The sequence below is a fragment of the Trachinotus anak genome, unplaced genomic scaffold (assembly GCF_046630095.1).
Source record: "Trachinotus anak isolate AG129_WGS33_773 ecotype Australia unplaced genomic scaffold, CSIRO_AGI_Tana_v1 ptg000010l, whole genome shotgun sequence".
NCBI classification, from domain to species: domain Eukaryota; kingdom Metazoa; phylum Chordata; class Actinopteri; order Carangiformes; family Carangidae; genus Trachinotus; species Trachinotus anak.
Window position 1 is genome coordinate 6748212 of NW_027273861.1, and position 16663 is coordinate 6764874.

Below are 16663 nucleotides of genomic sequence, written 5' to 3' on the forward strand. Positions count from 1 at the left end.
TTTCTCAAAGCTGGAAACATACATTTACATTAATGAGGAGGTCATGTGGCCTGATGCTGAGACAGCTGCCACTGACACCTCATTAAAAAGACACAAATTACCCACAGCTTCACCTTCAACTAGCTTACTTTGTGTTGTGGGGTTGGCTTTATGTTTCTATGTATAAACACCGGTCTTTAACTTACAGAGATGCAGGTTATTATTAACCTGTAACTCTTCAGAAATGACCACTACACTTGCTGATTTTTACTAGGGTGGCCTAGAACCATAATGTTTCATCCAACTACAAATGTATATTATACATTTTTATTAATGACATAGTCCATGTAATGAAAAACTGCAATGTGTGCACTGTACACTATAGACACATTAAAAAAGCAGAAATACCAACACATTCTGACCAGTCACCATTTCTATTAACAATAACAACATAAGGAGCTTATCTCATCTAATCTGTGTAGATACTACTGCTAATAACAACTGAGATTCGTAAGACAGTCTCTCATATTCTTCCAGCCATGGCAATCCTTAACACTGTATGCAAGACTGTGAAACTGGTCAAGATGACCACAAGCATAAGTCAAAACATTCCCAATTGCAGTGCAGACATGAAGTTAAAAGACAAGAGACCTTCTTTGTAGCTGGGGAAACAAGGTGGACAAGGCTGGAGAAATACTCCTTTAACCAGAAGGTGGGTTCAGTCCCCAGAGTGAAAGGTGAATTTGGGGTGGGAAGGTGTAGGAGCAGCACATACTGTAACAGATGCGACACATCTACAACATTGGCTGAGTTGACCAACAACCTACTTTCAGGCCTGCCAAAGTAGGTCAGCCATCCCAATAATTAGTCCAACTCCTGGTACATTTTCATTTGAAATGTACCAGTGATAAAAAATCTCATTCAAATTTAAAAAGCAAAATAATATCAAAATTAATATCAACATCAATTCTAAAACAAGCATTAACAACATAATGCATATTTCGAGGGAAAGCACTGCAACACTTCTGCACGTGAGTGAGACAGTCCCAGTGGGAGAAATGAGACCATCTGCCCCTCTGCAGGTGACTGTCCCCGGATAGAGGATGGAGTTAAGCTGAGACAGCGAAAGAGAGCAGCAGGGTAAACTGTCCTGCTAAGAAGCTGCTGTAGCAGGCAAAGAACTGTAATGGGCCCACAACAAGCCAGTGTACAGCTGGCACTGGTTCTTTAAAAATGACTACTGTTGTTTCTAGACCATAACAATTTCACTTATAACGGACAGTGTGCTTAACCACGGGCAAACTGCTTTTAGAGCTGAATGACTTCCCTCTGGGTGTCTCACCAGGGGTGACACTGGTGGCCATGGATTTGACGCTGGCTTAGAAAGGCTCCGAGTGCCACATGCAGAGATTACTGCATCACAAAAGGAGTATCATTTGCACTGATGATGAAGAGGCAATGAAACTGCTGAAAAATCACAAAAATGTGATAATTACAGCTAAAAGAGGGGTTGGGGAACATGAGTGGTCATGAACGACACTCCCGTTTTTGGTAAGCTGGTGTGTGAGTATCTGATTACAGTGGTGTACTGTCCAGAGATTTAACACTGGAAAAAAAAATCTTGTATCACTTCCATACTAATATCGACCAATACTGCTGTTTTAAGACTTCCATCTTGGTTATAAAAACCATAAAAGTCATTTTCTTACGGGAAGAGTGAGTGCCTGAAAAAAAAACCTTTTCAAAAGTGATTTCAAGAAGCCATTTTAGCCTCACCTCTGTGCATTTGGCTCAACAATGCTCTGCTCCAACTGCAAATGCTCATTATGCTAATACGTATCCTGAGGTGATGCAAACCCAAACAGCCAAAGCAAATTAGATGATACAATTCTGTGGAGTAAAGATACTACAGTTAACATCTTACTTAACAGTGTTACTGTATTCTGGATCAAAGCAGTGAAGGCTGTGAGCCAACCTTGTTTTGCTTTCATGTTTAGATATGCTGCTTGGACACAATATATAATTTGTCCTGGGGAAATAACTTACCTAGCATCAGTGTATCAGCAAGCATCGCTGATAAGAAGACTTTTGGCAATTTGACATGCTTCTGTTGTAGCCGAGTTTATCAGCATCATAAAGTAGGACAAACACAAGCGAAGCTCATCAGACTAAAGAATATAAGGTGCTAATATCTGTCCAAGTAGCTGGGTAAATACTTTAAATAAAACAACAACTAGAATCAATTAGGTCAGGATTAACTCATGATAGATAATTTCAGTTAGCCTGTGGACTATTCATTGTTAACAAACACGATTTTGCATTCAGCACTGCTCACCAAATGGTTTGTGTATCCTTTCAGCCTTAAAGAAATCCTGACTTTCTTTCATAAGTCAAGACAAATTTGCCATGGTTTGAAGTTGTTACATCAGCTCACTGGCTTCTTCTTCTCTGCTGGTTCTTAGGTCTGTATTCCCTCCGCTGTCAACATGCAGTACTGTCCTCTGCGGTCAGCAGAAATGGGTATCGTCCATCCACATATCAGCGTGAGCTCGAGAGAGGAGTGGGTGGTGTAAGTGGTGGACATGCCACATCAATAGAGATACAGAATGTTATATGATGCAATTTTTTTCTGATATAAAGTTTTGGTTTAAATGTATTGCAAGCACGACCTTAACCTTTGACCTTTGACAACCAAAATCTAAGCAGTTCATCCTTGAGTCCAAGTGAATGTTTGTGCTAAATTTGAAGAAATACCTGAGATATGGCATTTACGAAGATCAGACGGACAGATGGATGGACAGACAGACAACCTGAAAACATAACGCCTCCGCTGTCACCAGCACAGAAGCATAAAAAAGCAAGTTCAAATTAGCCAGTCTGTCCTCTGAAAACATCCTTTACATTTTAGAAACCAACTTCCTGGTTCAACATTGATGTATTTCAAACTGTATTTGTGGAGTTTTTCTGTACCCTGCAGGGGAAAGAAATTTCTACATCAAGTACTTCTTCAGCACTGGGATGAACAGTGAGAGAAAATGTGAGTTGAAATGTGTGTAAAAAGTTATAATTGACATGACTAATGGCAAAAACAATACAGAGATAAAACCGAGGCTGTTGCATTCTATTGAATTCATGAGGGTAAAAATGATAAACAGTCATATTCATCATTACTGTATAATATTTAAAATACTGCATTTTGTATACTGTAGCTGTTATTATACAAACAATATGAGGACACTCATCAAAAATGATATAGCCCTTCATATAGTATTAAAAGTGTTGTTCTTAGGAGTCTGCATGCAACTGTGAAGTCAGGCAGTGATTAAAGTGAGGGAGAAAACATCTGTCATTACACTCATTTTAACTGCAGTAACACTTAAACTGTCTGTATGACTTGGGCTGCCGTCATGGCAACATGACACCTATCTTTTTCTGGCCACCTGGGGTAAAAAATTTGCACATTTTTAAGGCGCTTGTCTCTATTGGTAAACATTAGATTTGACAATGGTTTTCTTTCCATTTCTACCTCTTTGTGATGCTTATATCTCTATTAAAGGACTACCTCCATTAGCTAAAAGCATGATTTTCTCTACTTGTTATAACCCACTGTTCCCTATTGGACTATTATTAGCTCTAATACATCAACTGTAACATTATTCTAATGTCACAGCTTTTAAAAATGTCACCCCAGACATCTCTGATAGCATGCCACACATTTCTCAAAACAGAAATCATCAAATTAAGTCTTGATTGCATCATGATGCTATAAGGAGATGAGTGTGTATTTGGTAAATGGAACATGGATCTACAAAACAACAAACCAAATGCATATCATCCATTGATGGAAACATCTGTGAATCATTATGCAAACTTAGGCTAATTCTTTTGAGTTCGATTCATTAAGGAGTATTGTTAGTTTCAGTGGCTGAGCCCTTATTATCATGCATTTAGGAAATGAGGCAAATAGAAAAGGCATAAGAGCCCAATCAATAGCTCTTTTCATTTTGCCATAATGGCCCCGTCCTTTTTCCCTCATGGACTAAAAAGAACACAGGGGAGGTTGGTGTTACAACCATAAAATGTAATTTCTCTGCAGGAAAAAACATAATAATGCCTCCTATCCCCTTTCTGCATATTCCTATGACATTCTGCAAAATTGAGTATGGATTTAACATCAAAAGGTTACATGAATTTTTCAAATGAGATATTAAAGTCAATATTTCAAGCAGAGGATATTTCAATTCAGGGGCTTACATGATAGGGGCTGTGTGCTGAGATGAGCTGGCTCGCAGGCATGGCTACAGTTTTGCCACAAAATTAACTTGTGAGAAAAGTCAAACTCGGGGATTTGGATGTCAAACATGGCAGGAAATATAAAGATGCCTCAGACTACTCCCTTTTAAAAGGACAGAAAGGGCTAAATAAAAACTAACTTGTATGTTTGTTAGAGCAAACTGATATTCTGATGTTTAAGAAAGATACAAGCAAATAATATTTTGGGCCATAGATAAGTTGTAAGTTTCATACCAGACTGAATTACTAGCACTCATGCAGAATGATCTTCAATCTTTAAAGGAGCTATTTATAAGTTTTGATCTTGCTACATAGCCAGCGTCAGCACTAACAGCTGTTTACTTACCACTCCAGAAGAAACGTTTCAAGTTCAGCATCAAACTTCCTTCCTTTGCTCTCCAAGATCTGTCTGCCCATTCCCAGCAAGATACCACATTCGGCGGAAGAACTTCCAAATAACCCCTTAATCGCCACAACTCCTTAAACTACAACAACTGAAAGAAAAATCTGTGTTTAACTGAAACCTAAACAGCAAAGTTTTAATAGTTGAACTTTTGTCAGAAGTCAGTCAACACAAAAACAAACTCACATCTCATCACATAAACAACAATGATAGATGCTTTTCTGATTTTCATCAAACACCAGTCTTGAAAATATTATACAGCAATGCCAAAAATCGAAATCTAAATGTTGTAACTGCCTTTCTATACAGTAGTTTTTATTGTTGCTGGTGTAGTTCACTTTTCCTGTGCAGGATACAAAGTGCGTCCTCACACACAGGGGATTCACAGATAAACAGTGCACAAACATCTTCTTTATTAAAACAATACGACACAATGAATCCTCTCTGCCTATGGGTTTGGTGCTTATTAAACAAATACATTAATTGCTCCTCATCTGCTGCATTTCTGAGTAACTGCTTTGTTTCCCTCTGCAGTCGCTACATGTGCCACTGTGAGAGGCGGTTTATGGTCAGAACTAGTGCATGAAACGTACTGTCTGTTTATGATCAGTTGAATGGGCACACTCAAAGGTAGAGTGAAAAGCCAGTCCTAATAGAGGAAGGGGAGACGCAGTATCTTTTAATAAAACTGGGATAATGGCACACCTTTTCAGACAGTCTCTCCAGGAAAACATTCATAGTGTTGCTCTTGGTTATGATTCACATGAAAAATGCTTCAAACTGTGGAAAAAAAAAAGAGGGCGAGAGAGAGCAATACAGTGCACCTCTCTCACCCCTGCACAGCGGGTCAATCACAGAGTGAAGTGGCTGTGAATGTCAGATCTTCGGTTTGAAAGGTTGTCGGGGGAGGGGGTTTCCGAAGCTAGCCAACAAGCACTTGGGACAGAGTATAATGCTGATTTATGACCTATATTATTAAAATGCATTTGTCATTACTACCAGTAACCACAGGTGTCATTAAATGGAAAATTACTGAGAGCTTAATGAATCAAACTTGGAGCCACATATACAGTAGTTGACTTTAAAGAAAGAACTGTGATTATTTTACATAAGCATAATAACAACTTAAAGGTTTCCATCTCAATTGTCTAAATCGTTTTAAATTCATTTCTCACTAAATTGCACAGCCTGTGTCCTCAAGGCCTTTGTTTTGAAATCTCCATCATTTATAACAGCTTGTGGTCCTCCTCTCCTCCTTTACTGGTGCATTGCTACCCATCACCTATCATGGCTCATTACCGCCACTGACTGCTCACGACATCGCCCCTTTCTGGTGCACATGCTAGTTGACTGTGAGATTCAAACAATAAGGTGACCCACTGATCCAAGCCTTTCTCTCCACCTCGACTAACGGTCAAAAACTGACCCAGTCTGGACAACTGAAGGACAATAAACTCAAATTATGTGCTAAAAATATCACTTATCTGGGCACTGACTATAGCAAATGTGATTTGGGATGAAACTCTTAGAACTGAGTCACACTCATGGCTCATTCACCACCATCAGTGTCTGTACTTCAACAAGGCAATTCAATATATGGCTTTATTAAAAAAAAAAAAAAAGCCTCCACAAATGTGATTTTATTGTATAGCTGTTGTACTCAAAAACATATAATGGTGTTTATTATATTGGATTATTGGTATATGGTAGAAAAGGTTTGGAAAACCAACTAAACCACTCACTCACACACATTTATGGAGCCAATTAGCAGACTGAGCAGCTGAACTGGGTCACCTGATTATAGTAACACACCTTACAAAGTAGATAACCATGAAAGAGAGGGTCCATTATATGATGTTTGTAACCAAGCTCTGTAATCAAGCCCTAATAATAGAAATGACACTCATGAAACCCTGAACCCAACAGCTTTTATACCAATATTCACTATTAATATGACCGTAGCCCAAACTGACTGATGTAATCGACTTGTTACATATCAGACCGTGACTGTCTGAGAACGCATGAATTAATCTTGTTGAGCAAAGCAGAATCATTCCTCCTCTCTCCCAGAATAACAGCTGTATGTCCAATATGGCTTTAACTGGCTAATTAAGAAATAGGAGCTGATTCTAGCAAGAAGTGATTCAAAAGAAAGTTTCTACCACCTCTCAATCAGCGGGGGTATTCTTGAGGGAGCAGGTCGTGGGTGCCCCTCTTCCCAAAATCCTCCACGCCTCATCCTTCATCTGCGGCTGCTCGTCATGTTCCGTCACCGGCACAGTTACACCTGAACACTCTGCTGCTGCCAAACACCTGGCTCCATCTCCCACTGTCCAAATGAAAAATAAGCATAATCTGCCTTTCTGAGTATCCAGCAAATGAGGGATTTCATGACAAATTGGGTGGAGGTTTATTATGCAAAGGGGAAGGCAGAACAGAGACAGAGGGGAGCTAAAATAAAGGGAGGTGTTGTTAGGAATGGCAGAAATTGTGGTAATGACTTGTAAAATTTTGGCTCGGTTGCTAAGTACTGTGGGTATATTTAAGGTCCATGTCTTTTTTTTTTTTTTTGCTTTTTTGTGGAAACAAGGGAGAGTTTGTTCTCTAGAATTAGATGTCCTATGAATGCTATAGGCTACACTAAAGAATATATTTCAATATTGACTCATTTTATATATTCTAATATTATTCTGAATGTACCTGTTTATCTACAATAAGTCAACATGGATGTCCTATTTTTGTAATCCTCAATCCGGGGTTTGTGGGAACCCTGCACAATGTGGTGTGAAAACATGTGCATCATCCTGTGGAGAAAGTCAGATTCACACTCCAATAGTAAATTAACTGCCTCAATAGCTTGATGGATGTGTTTCTTAAAACTTAATTAGTGTGAAGTTCTCTCGGGATAAGTGGGTGTTCAATAAATGTCTGGCAGCTGAATACAAGTGGCATTCGAAAACATTTCAGATCACATAAAACTGAGGGTGCGCGGCAGGAAAACTGTTATGAACAAAGCAAGAGACGTGAATACAAAGACATGAGTTAAAGGAAAAACCTGAATAAAGGAGGGTATCCATAGGGTACGAGGAGTCACTGAATGGTTTGATGAGCATCATAGTGATGTGAATCATATGCTACGGCCTTAACAGTCACCAGATCTCAACCCAACTGAACACCTATGGGACTGACACGTTAGACAGCGCTAACTACCATCACCTAAACACCGACATGAGGGAATATCTTTTGGAAGAATGGTGTCCATCCCTCCAGTAGACTTTCAGAGATTGCTGTCCTGATTTTTTCTGCCGCCACAGCGTACTCGCAAACTGCACTGGCGTAACCATGATGTCCCCTCATTGGTCTACAGATGCCATGCAAATAAAACATACAGTGGCAGCCAAGCCTTGATTTTAGCTTTACTTTGTGCTTAAGTGTGAAATCTGCCTCAAGCGGCACTTAAATCAAAGTTTATTTCTTTTAAGTCACCACGCTATAACATGAATGGGCAGCAACCTGAAGGGTTTGAAGTCTTTACTACAAATAAAACGTCATTTTTAATCTGATTTATTCCAAGTAGAAAACATTTGTTTATGTTTTTTAACAAAATTTCTCTTTGGGATTTATGTATTTTCAATATATTCTGTCGTATGGCTTATAGACAGTTAAATATACCATGCATTCAGAATTCTCTGCAGCACTACAGAGAGATCTGTTAAAATCTGTTAATGTTAAAAAGATCTTAACAGTGTACTTGTGCACTTGCTCTTAAATTCTGTTTAAGAAAACGTGTGCAAACGTGTGCTCACAGAAAATGCTCCTAACTTGTAACATCAATCATTATCAGCAAACAGGGTCCTGGTTTATAGACTGAAAAACAATATGGATTAATATGCGAGGGGAAAAAAACATGTCTGTGCCCTAACCTACAAGTTAACTTCAGAGAGTATGCAAAGCATCCTTTCTTGTAACTGACCAAAGCAGATTGTTAAGACAACAGTAATGAAGTTAAACAAAGTAGTGGTTCCAAAGCCTGAAAGTTCTGTTGCAAACCCAAACACAACTGCAGATTAATAAATATCAACTTAAGGAGGACGGGGGACAGACAAACAACAAGGGGGAAAATGGTTTCAATAGCAAAATGGGACATTTATAAAACCGCTGACATCTAAAAGGCAATTGAATTTGCATACCACAAACTTTCATCTGGGGGATGTGAAGAAAGACTCCACCACAGGAATCATTTAATATTTAATAAATTAGAAACAGTAGCTATAGCTAATTAGAATTTGCACATTTACAAATCAGCCCTGATGGCAAAACAAATTATGAAATATAACGGTGCTCTGTGGATTACCCAGGGAAAATCAGATGACAGACAAAGCAAATGGAGTATCACTAACAACATACTGTCAGAACACATCACACAGCTAATCCAGTTAGAGGGGGGTGCCATAGAGGTTATGCTTTAAAATATTGATACGCTATTTCGTAAAAGCTTTTTTTCCCTTTCTGTAGTCGTTGTTCTTGAGTACATTCAATCTAACACTTGCTTATTGCTCATGGGTCATTAGCCTCTCATCCTCTGCTGCTTGGCTTGGCCAGTTTGCTTTGAAAGAAAGGCTTGTGATTAAATGAATGTGTTTGCTCCGGTACTCCATTAGAGGAGGTCTGGATGCTCGCAGTTCCATTGTTTATATTACGGGTACAAAGGCAGGCAGTGTGTAAACTGTTGTTGTATTCATTATTAGATTACTTCCTGGTGCGATGGCTTTTGGTAAAAGCCATAGAATTCTTGTAAGGGGACTTGACGTGCACTCAGAGGGAAAACATTTATCAAATGATAAAGGCCAAGACCAAGGCATATTCTAGCTTAAGTAGGATGCCATACAAAATGTACATCAATAAAAGTCAAATAAAGAAATGTGGAACAGCGGAGAGTGGATTATGGCTATTCTGCATGTCAGGCCCAGGCTTTTAACATAACAAAGTGAGAGCATATTTATCATAATGTAGCCAACACATAATGCAACACTTTAACTCCATTTTACTCCAATTTGAAGATATTTCGTCAAGTTTTCATTAAATTGAGGTTTGCATGTAGTCTCTTTACGTAGAGAATCTCTCCTTTAGAAAAATGCTCAATTAAACCACAGGAGTAAATACAAGCTGCTTAATGAAAATACATACTGAATATGATATGTTGTACTGAATATATTGCAAATGTTTATATACTGGGGGGCAATTTTATTTTCTGAAACAGGTAATTTTGTTAATTATAGTGAGTAATCACATATTCACACACACACACACAAACCTATATTTATATCTATAGTAGGGATGTAGGAGTAGCTGAACAATTAATTGAAACAATATTGAAATCACAATATGGCCAAGTGCAATATCCAAAACGCAGGAGCTGCAGTTTTCTTGATAAAGGTAAAATGTGTCACATAAACCATGAATGAAGCTGTGTGGCGTTACAGAGATGTCCCGCCCTCCAAATCATATTTTCCAGATGTAAAGGAACATGCATGGTACAAGCCCCAACAGAAAGTCCATCATCATCATTTTCAGATTTTTCCAGTGAAAATGAAATACAAAGATGACCATTTCAACTGAACTCATACTGCAATCACAATATCTATAATCTATATTATCTATAATAATCGCAATATGATTTTTTTTCGCATATTGTTCAGCCCTAATCTATAAATATATCTATAGATATATACAGTATCTTCACTATATCTATAACTGTATACCATATATACCATTCACACAATGGGGAAAAGGTCTCACACTTGCTGCTAGCTATGGATTGTCTGGGATACAACAAATGCAGGAGCGACTTTTTAAACAAACATTTAATATTTTAATGTAGAATAAGAATCAAATCTTATTCAATAATGGAATATCATCTCCAGAAAAGCAGCAATATCACCACATTCACCCCCGAGCTCCCTCACTGCTTCTTCTATGTTGACACATTTGATGTGAGCGAGTGACATCAAATAACACAACCCTCCCTGAACTGGCTGGTGTGGGTGTGTGTGGGTGTGTGTGTGTGTGTGTGCGCTGTACAACAGGTCAGTGGGTTGTAGCAGTCACAATGTAGGCCTGCTTACAACGCTGTGATGATGATGGCTCTTAATTTGGACCATGTCGTCTCCTCACTGTCTGTCATCCCTTTGTAACAGAGTGAAAAAAACTACAGCAACAACGGCACATATGATTATTATTTTACACAGGTATTACATAAGAGGACAGATTCATGTTCTCAGTGACTACAAGTTATGATCATTCACAAAGGAGTATTGATTATTCACCTTGTTATATTTTTCATAGGGCTGTGATCATTTAGGGTGAAGTATGGTCTAAGAGGAGGATTTGATGTTTTATTAAAGGCTGCTGTGGAAACCTTTGCACTCCTTGACAACAGGGGGTCAAATAATGCCCTTTGAAAGAGAAATGTGTTGTGACATTGTCAGCCTTAATCTGCAACTCTGTTATGATAGCCTGCTATGATAGGTTAGAGGAGGGAGGGTTATGAGTATGAACCATACAAAGGTAAATAACATGGTGATTTGACCCAAATGTTAAAAGTTTGTTAAAATGTTTCATGGTTTTTCTTATTCTACAAAGAGGCTGTAATGTAGGGAGGAAAATAATATAAATGTTACTCGTGAAGAGACGTTCCACATGGATCCATACTGGTGAATATAAATCTTGATCATGTAAATATGGAATAAACAGTGATAACATTAGAGACATCGTTTCAGCTGAAAAGTATGCCTGCTCTTCTCACACATATCACACATCAGTGTGGAAGTGATAACAGCAAAGCATTTAGTCTCTAGAAGACACTGTTGACAGTTTTTCAGCACACTGATAAATGGACTTTCAATATAATAATGAAGAAATGAATGCAGAGCACATTATCTTTCAAACAGTCACAGAAGAAATTTTTAAATGTTGGTAATGGGATAATATTCACCTCTTCCACACTGCTTCACACCCGTACACACAGCAGCCTGCTCTCCTGTCTGATGTGTTAGAGCATCACCAAGAAGCTAAAATGAATGGTGTGCACTCGGGAGCTCAAAACGTTTATGTTTTTGGAGTATTTTATGATAATGTATCACTAAATGTTGCCTATTCATGTGTTTCTGAAGGAAGCCCTTTCAGTTGCTGGCTGATGATTTTTTTTCTGACGTAAAGTTCATTCTCAGAGAAAGAAAACAGGAATCATGGAAATTATTCAGCAAAACTATTTTTTTTTTTTTTTCATCCTTAGGATAACACAATTTTCCGGAACATTTAACTTTTCTCTCATTCCCAAGACGTACACTACAATTTTCAAGGTGTGTCAAGTTTTCCAATATGCATGGGAACAGTACAGAATATTAGTGGGCCTAGAATTAATATATCATACATGCACTATTTAGTATAATTCTGACAACACCCAAACCTTCTCATAATTCAAAATTAAATACTAATGTCAGTATCAACTGGCATTTCCAGGAAACCATTTTAAACCCTATTTTAAACCATATAGTGTTAAAAAAACAACAAAAACAAACCCTGAAATATACTTCCTGTTGTTACTTTATTTTGAAACACCAGCTTCTACTGCAGCATTTTGCTGTCATTCGATCTGTAGCTAACTTCAATTTACAGAGAAAGTGAGAGGTCTTTTTTTTTTTTTTTTTCTTTTTTTCTTTTTTTAAATCTTTTCAGCTAAGAAAGCAGCATTTGTTCCTGCTGGTGTCCCATATGTCTGGAAGCAAAAAAGAACAGCATTTTAGAAGCCTAGGAATCCATCTGTTGTGCTGTTGTGTAAGATAATATGAGGAGTACATGATGTCAAAATCCTCATTTTGGATGAGTTACTGTATGCACTGATTAATAAACAGTGTTATAACAAAACTGCATTTAATTCCTAATGATTCCAGAAATGTTGTATAATTGTGGAGAATTAAATTTAACCCTCACTGGGTTCACTGAATTTAAAGCCGACTGTCTGCGTGTTGCCCTGACTCACTCTGGCCATGATAAGCCAATCAGCACTTAGCATTAGCAAAGTATAAATGTTATCTCCAACCATGGCAAAAACATGCATCGTTTTATTTATTTATATTCAAATACTCTCCACTCTAAGATTGGTATACAGAGTATGTTCAAATGGCAGTCTCTAGATCAGAAAACAGACTTTAGATGTATTCATTCATGCCGCCTCTCTGCACTGAATCTAAGCAGAATTTTAAATCAAGGACCTTCATACAGAGCATAGTTTGATGAGATTGAAAAGAAAAACAAAAATGTATTTGACAAGACGCAAAAGATTTTATTTTAAAAAAAAATGAAATTAGATTATAAAAATCAATTGCAGACCAAAATTCTCGCTAACTGTATCACTTAGAAACATGTCCAGCCAGGAGTGTTAGGAAGTGAAGTCTTTGTATGCTTTAACAGCAACAATGGATGCAGAATCCAACATTTTATTAAATGTTGGACCAAATGGTTCAAATTAGATATCTAAAGAGCAATTTTTAATGTAAGGGTTGATCTTTGTTTTCCAGTTATTTGTTCTGCAATGGATGTTTGTCATAAAGTCTTTTGGACAACTTTTTTAAACTGGTTTCACAGATAATGGGGACAAGAAAATGTGAAATAAACCAGTTTTCCATCCACTACTGATAGACTACATTGGAATGTGAATGTTAGGAGTTGAGTGAAATAGTTGGTGATGCTAATTCTTCAAGTCCTGTACCATTAAACCATTGCAGAAGAAGAAGCTGGACTGAGGCAGCAATCAAGCTTAAAACAATGAAAAATCATCTGGAAAGATCGTGATGTATTTTCTAAGCCTGTTTCCACTGCACTTTGTTGCATTTTCATTTTGTTGTTAAACCAATTTTTCCACCTCACCTGAATTTTTGGGATCTTTTTATGCACAAATTAAAAATGTACACAAAAACAAGTGGACCTTTTGTCCTGGATACTCATTAAACGCATTAATGTAATCCCTCAAAAAAAAAAAAAAAAAACATGATTGAAGTGGTCACCACTTGCTGACCAAGCTAGGATGAAACTCTTCACACACATTTTCTTGTTTCCAGACTTCAGGAACAGTCCCTTCACAAAGGCCTGTTACATTTGTCCTATGCTGCAGAGATCTTTCTGTTTAAGTGGCTGAGGAAGCAGTAAATGGATAGGGCTGAGTTTTCTAGTGCATCACAGACATTTTTCTTCTCAAATCCTTCAATTAGTATTTTCCCCATTTGTTGATATTTGTTGTGCTGAGACCTTGTTAGTTAAAGCCCAACACTCCTTTGTCCCTAAGCTCTTGCATTTCTTTTTTGGCAATACTAACTAAATATTTGGACATATTTCCAGTTTTTCCAAACTCATTCTCAATCCTTTGTCTTGTCTTGACGGCAGACTTCATTTTCTCTGTCATCGGTGGCTTATCTATTGTGAGGAAAGGCCAACTTACTTTAAATCCCCATATTTCACATTTATCAGCAGTATATAAACATTACATAAACAGTTTACAACACACTTCAATGTAGCTTAAGCTGATGTAAGAACATCTGAAGTGTTTATTCATGTACAGTCTTATGTTAATTTCTCCTATAAAGACACACATTATATTATGACTACTGTGTTCTGGTATAATGTCATTGATCATCTGTTCATACCGCAGCCTCCACTTGTGGGTGCCCATACGGGGTATTTACAATTGTTTACAAATAAATAAATAAATAAACTATTGTTGTGTGTACAGCTACATTACAGTGTGGTATTAACCGTTTAATAGATGTTTATTTACTGCTTACACATTTGAAGCAGTTTGTACTATTTCAACCTTTGGATTCATAAACAGCAGACCAGTCGGTAACAGCCATGCATGCTCCCTCATTCTCTCATGGGTCATTAAGTGACCTTTCATCTGCTGCTTTTCACAGTTCCTTTGTTTGGACTAAGAAGTACTATTTGGATTCCAACACAGACATTTATGGTCACTGGAGCCCAGAGGGACTAGGATTGTTGTACTAGTAGAGGTCTCTCATATTTGTGAAGGTCATGTCCTTCAGTCTTATGTTTAAATATTTGTTGAATGTCAAGATGAGAAGAGTATTTCTGTGGGTGGGTGATTACGATTCCTACAATAAAAATGTAAATCTTAGGCAAACTTTAACCTTTTTTCTGTTTTTCATTTGAATTTGTATATATGATATGTAAATATTTTGACTTTTATTTTTTATAGTATGGACAGACAATCAGCTTATTTGTGGCAGATGACAGGGACCCCACTATAATTGCTGAGATTTCACTAGAAGTCTGGTATAGCTCTATCTAGCCACACTCATTACTCTTTTCTTCTTTTTGCTTTTACTCTATTATTTACATATGCAGACCCCCACCCACCCTGCTTTCACCATGTCCTAGGCCCTGATCTTAAAACATGCACATGATCCAAAGTTCACAACTGTCAGCATGTTTCAAAACATTCTTAAATTTTCTGATTCGACCCATTTGAAAAGCGTCTGATCAGAGGCCTCTATGCCAGTTGGCAGTTTGCTACATTCTGTAAAGAATCAAATATTCTCTTGCCACTGCTGATATACTATTGATGTTGTGAAATTAGGTTTATTTCCTTTGAAATATGCAGTTTAGACAAGCACAGATCAAACTGTATAATTTAAAAGACGAGGGTCAGTCAGTCACTGGCAACTCACAATGATTCTCTTTCAAATGGAGGAGGTGGGGGTGCCATTTGGAATCACATACAGCATCCATTTATAAGGGCACACTTATTTGATTAGCAGCCATGATGAGAAACCCCAGAGAGGGGAAGGCATCCTTGATTAAAAGGGGAGAAATCACAACAAGTAAATCCTTCAGTGAGGAGCCACTGTGTCCAGGTATGTAAGAAAATGCAGAACGTGCAGACAACTTTGAGCCACGGGATCTAAACTTGACATCAACCCCCAAAATCAACAACCAAACTGTGGTTTACATGTAATTTACGCAGCATCTACAGGCCAGGATCAGTGCGTGAGTACTCATTTTTGTTGATGCAAAGTCAGGTATGACTTACATCGCAACCACAGATCTCTCATTTCACAATAGCAACATGGATAGTGTTGTTTAGGGACTATGTTATGGAGAGAAGATTATTTTGCCCTTCATGTGGAGCCCCTCCAAAAGCACGAGCTGTGGGCTCCACCCCTCCATCCCCATGTGCCAACACGTCAATCAGCTGTAATTGCCGTCCTGGAGGAACAATATCAGGCTGTGGAGCTCTAACCACACAGATTCATTGCAACACCTAATCTGCTAATGAGCTCAGCATGGCTATTTTCAGCATTGCCGCAGACATCATAGCCATTTCTGAGGAAGCCTGGCACGGCTTCCAGTGACAGCAGAGGACAGTTGGCCTGTTGGAGGAGGTACAAAGCAGACCACGGCCTGCACGCTTCAGGACAGCACAGTCACTCCAGTTCCTGTTTGGAGGGACATGTGTGGTCCCAGCAAATCACACATGCTGCTTAAAATTCTGATTTACACAGCCACTTTTTCACTCCTTCACATACTGCATGCTGATATCATGAAATATATGGACATGTAATCTAGATTAGAACTGCGAATCAGTCTGTGCTCCATCTAGCTCACAAAATCATCAGTGATCTTACAATCAAATTGGATAAATAATGCATTAAATAATTGACTGAAAAGGACACAAGTTTGTTTTCCAGCAGCTCTCTGGAGCTCTAAGTTTTGCTGTTCAAGAACAAAAGCAAGAAGAAAAAAAGCAACACAAACAATCCTTAATGGAACTGATACAAGAGGCTTTTTAATTATCTAACTCAATCAGCTAAAGACCAGTGGATCAATGAATCCCCATTACACTCCCCAGCTCTGTGCCCAGACAGCAGCAGTTTACATCAGTTCAAACAGCAAGGCATGCTGCAGCTAAGTGAC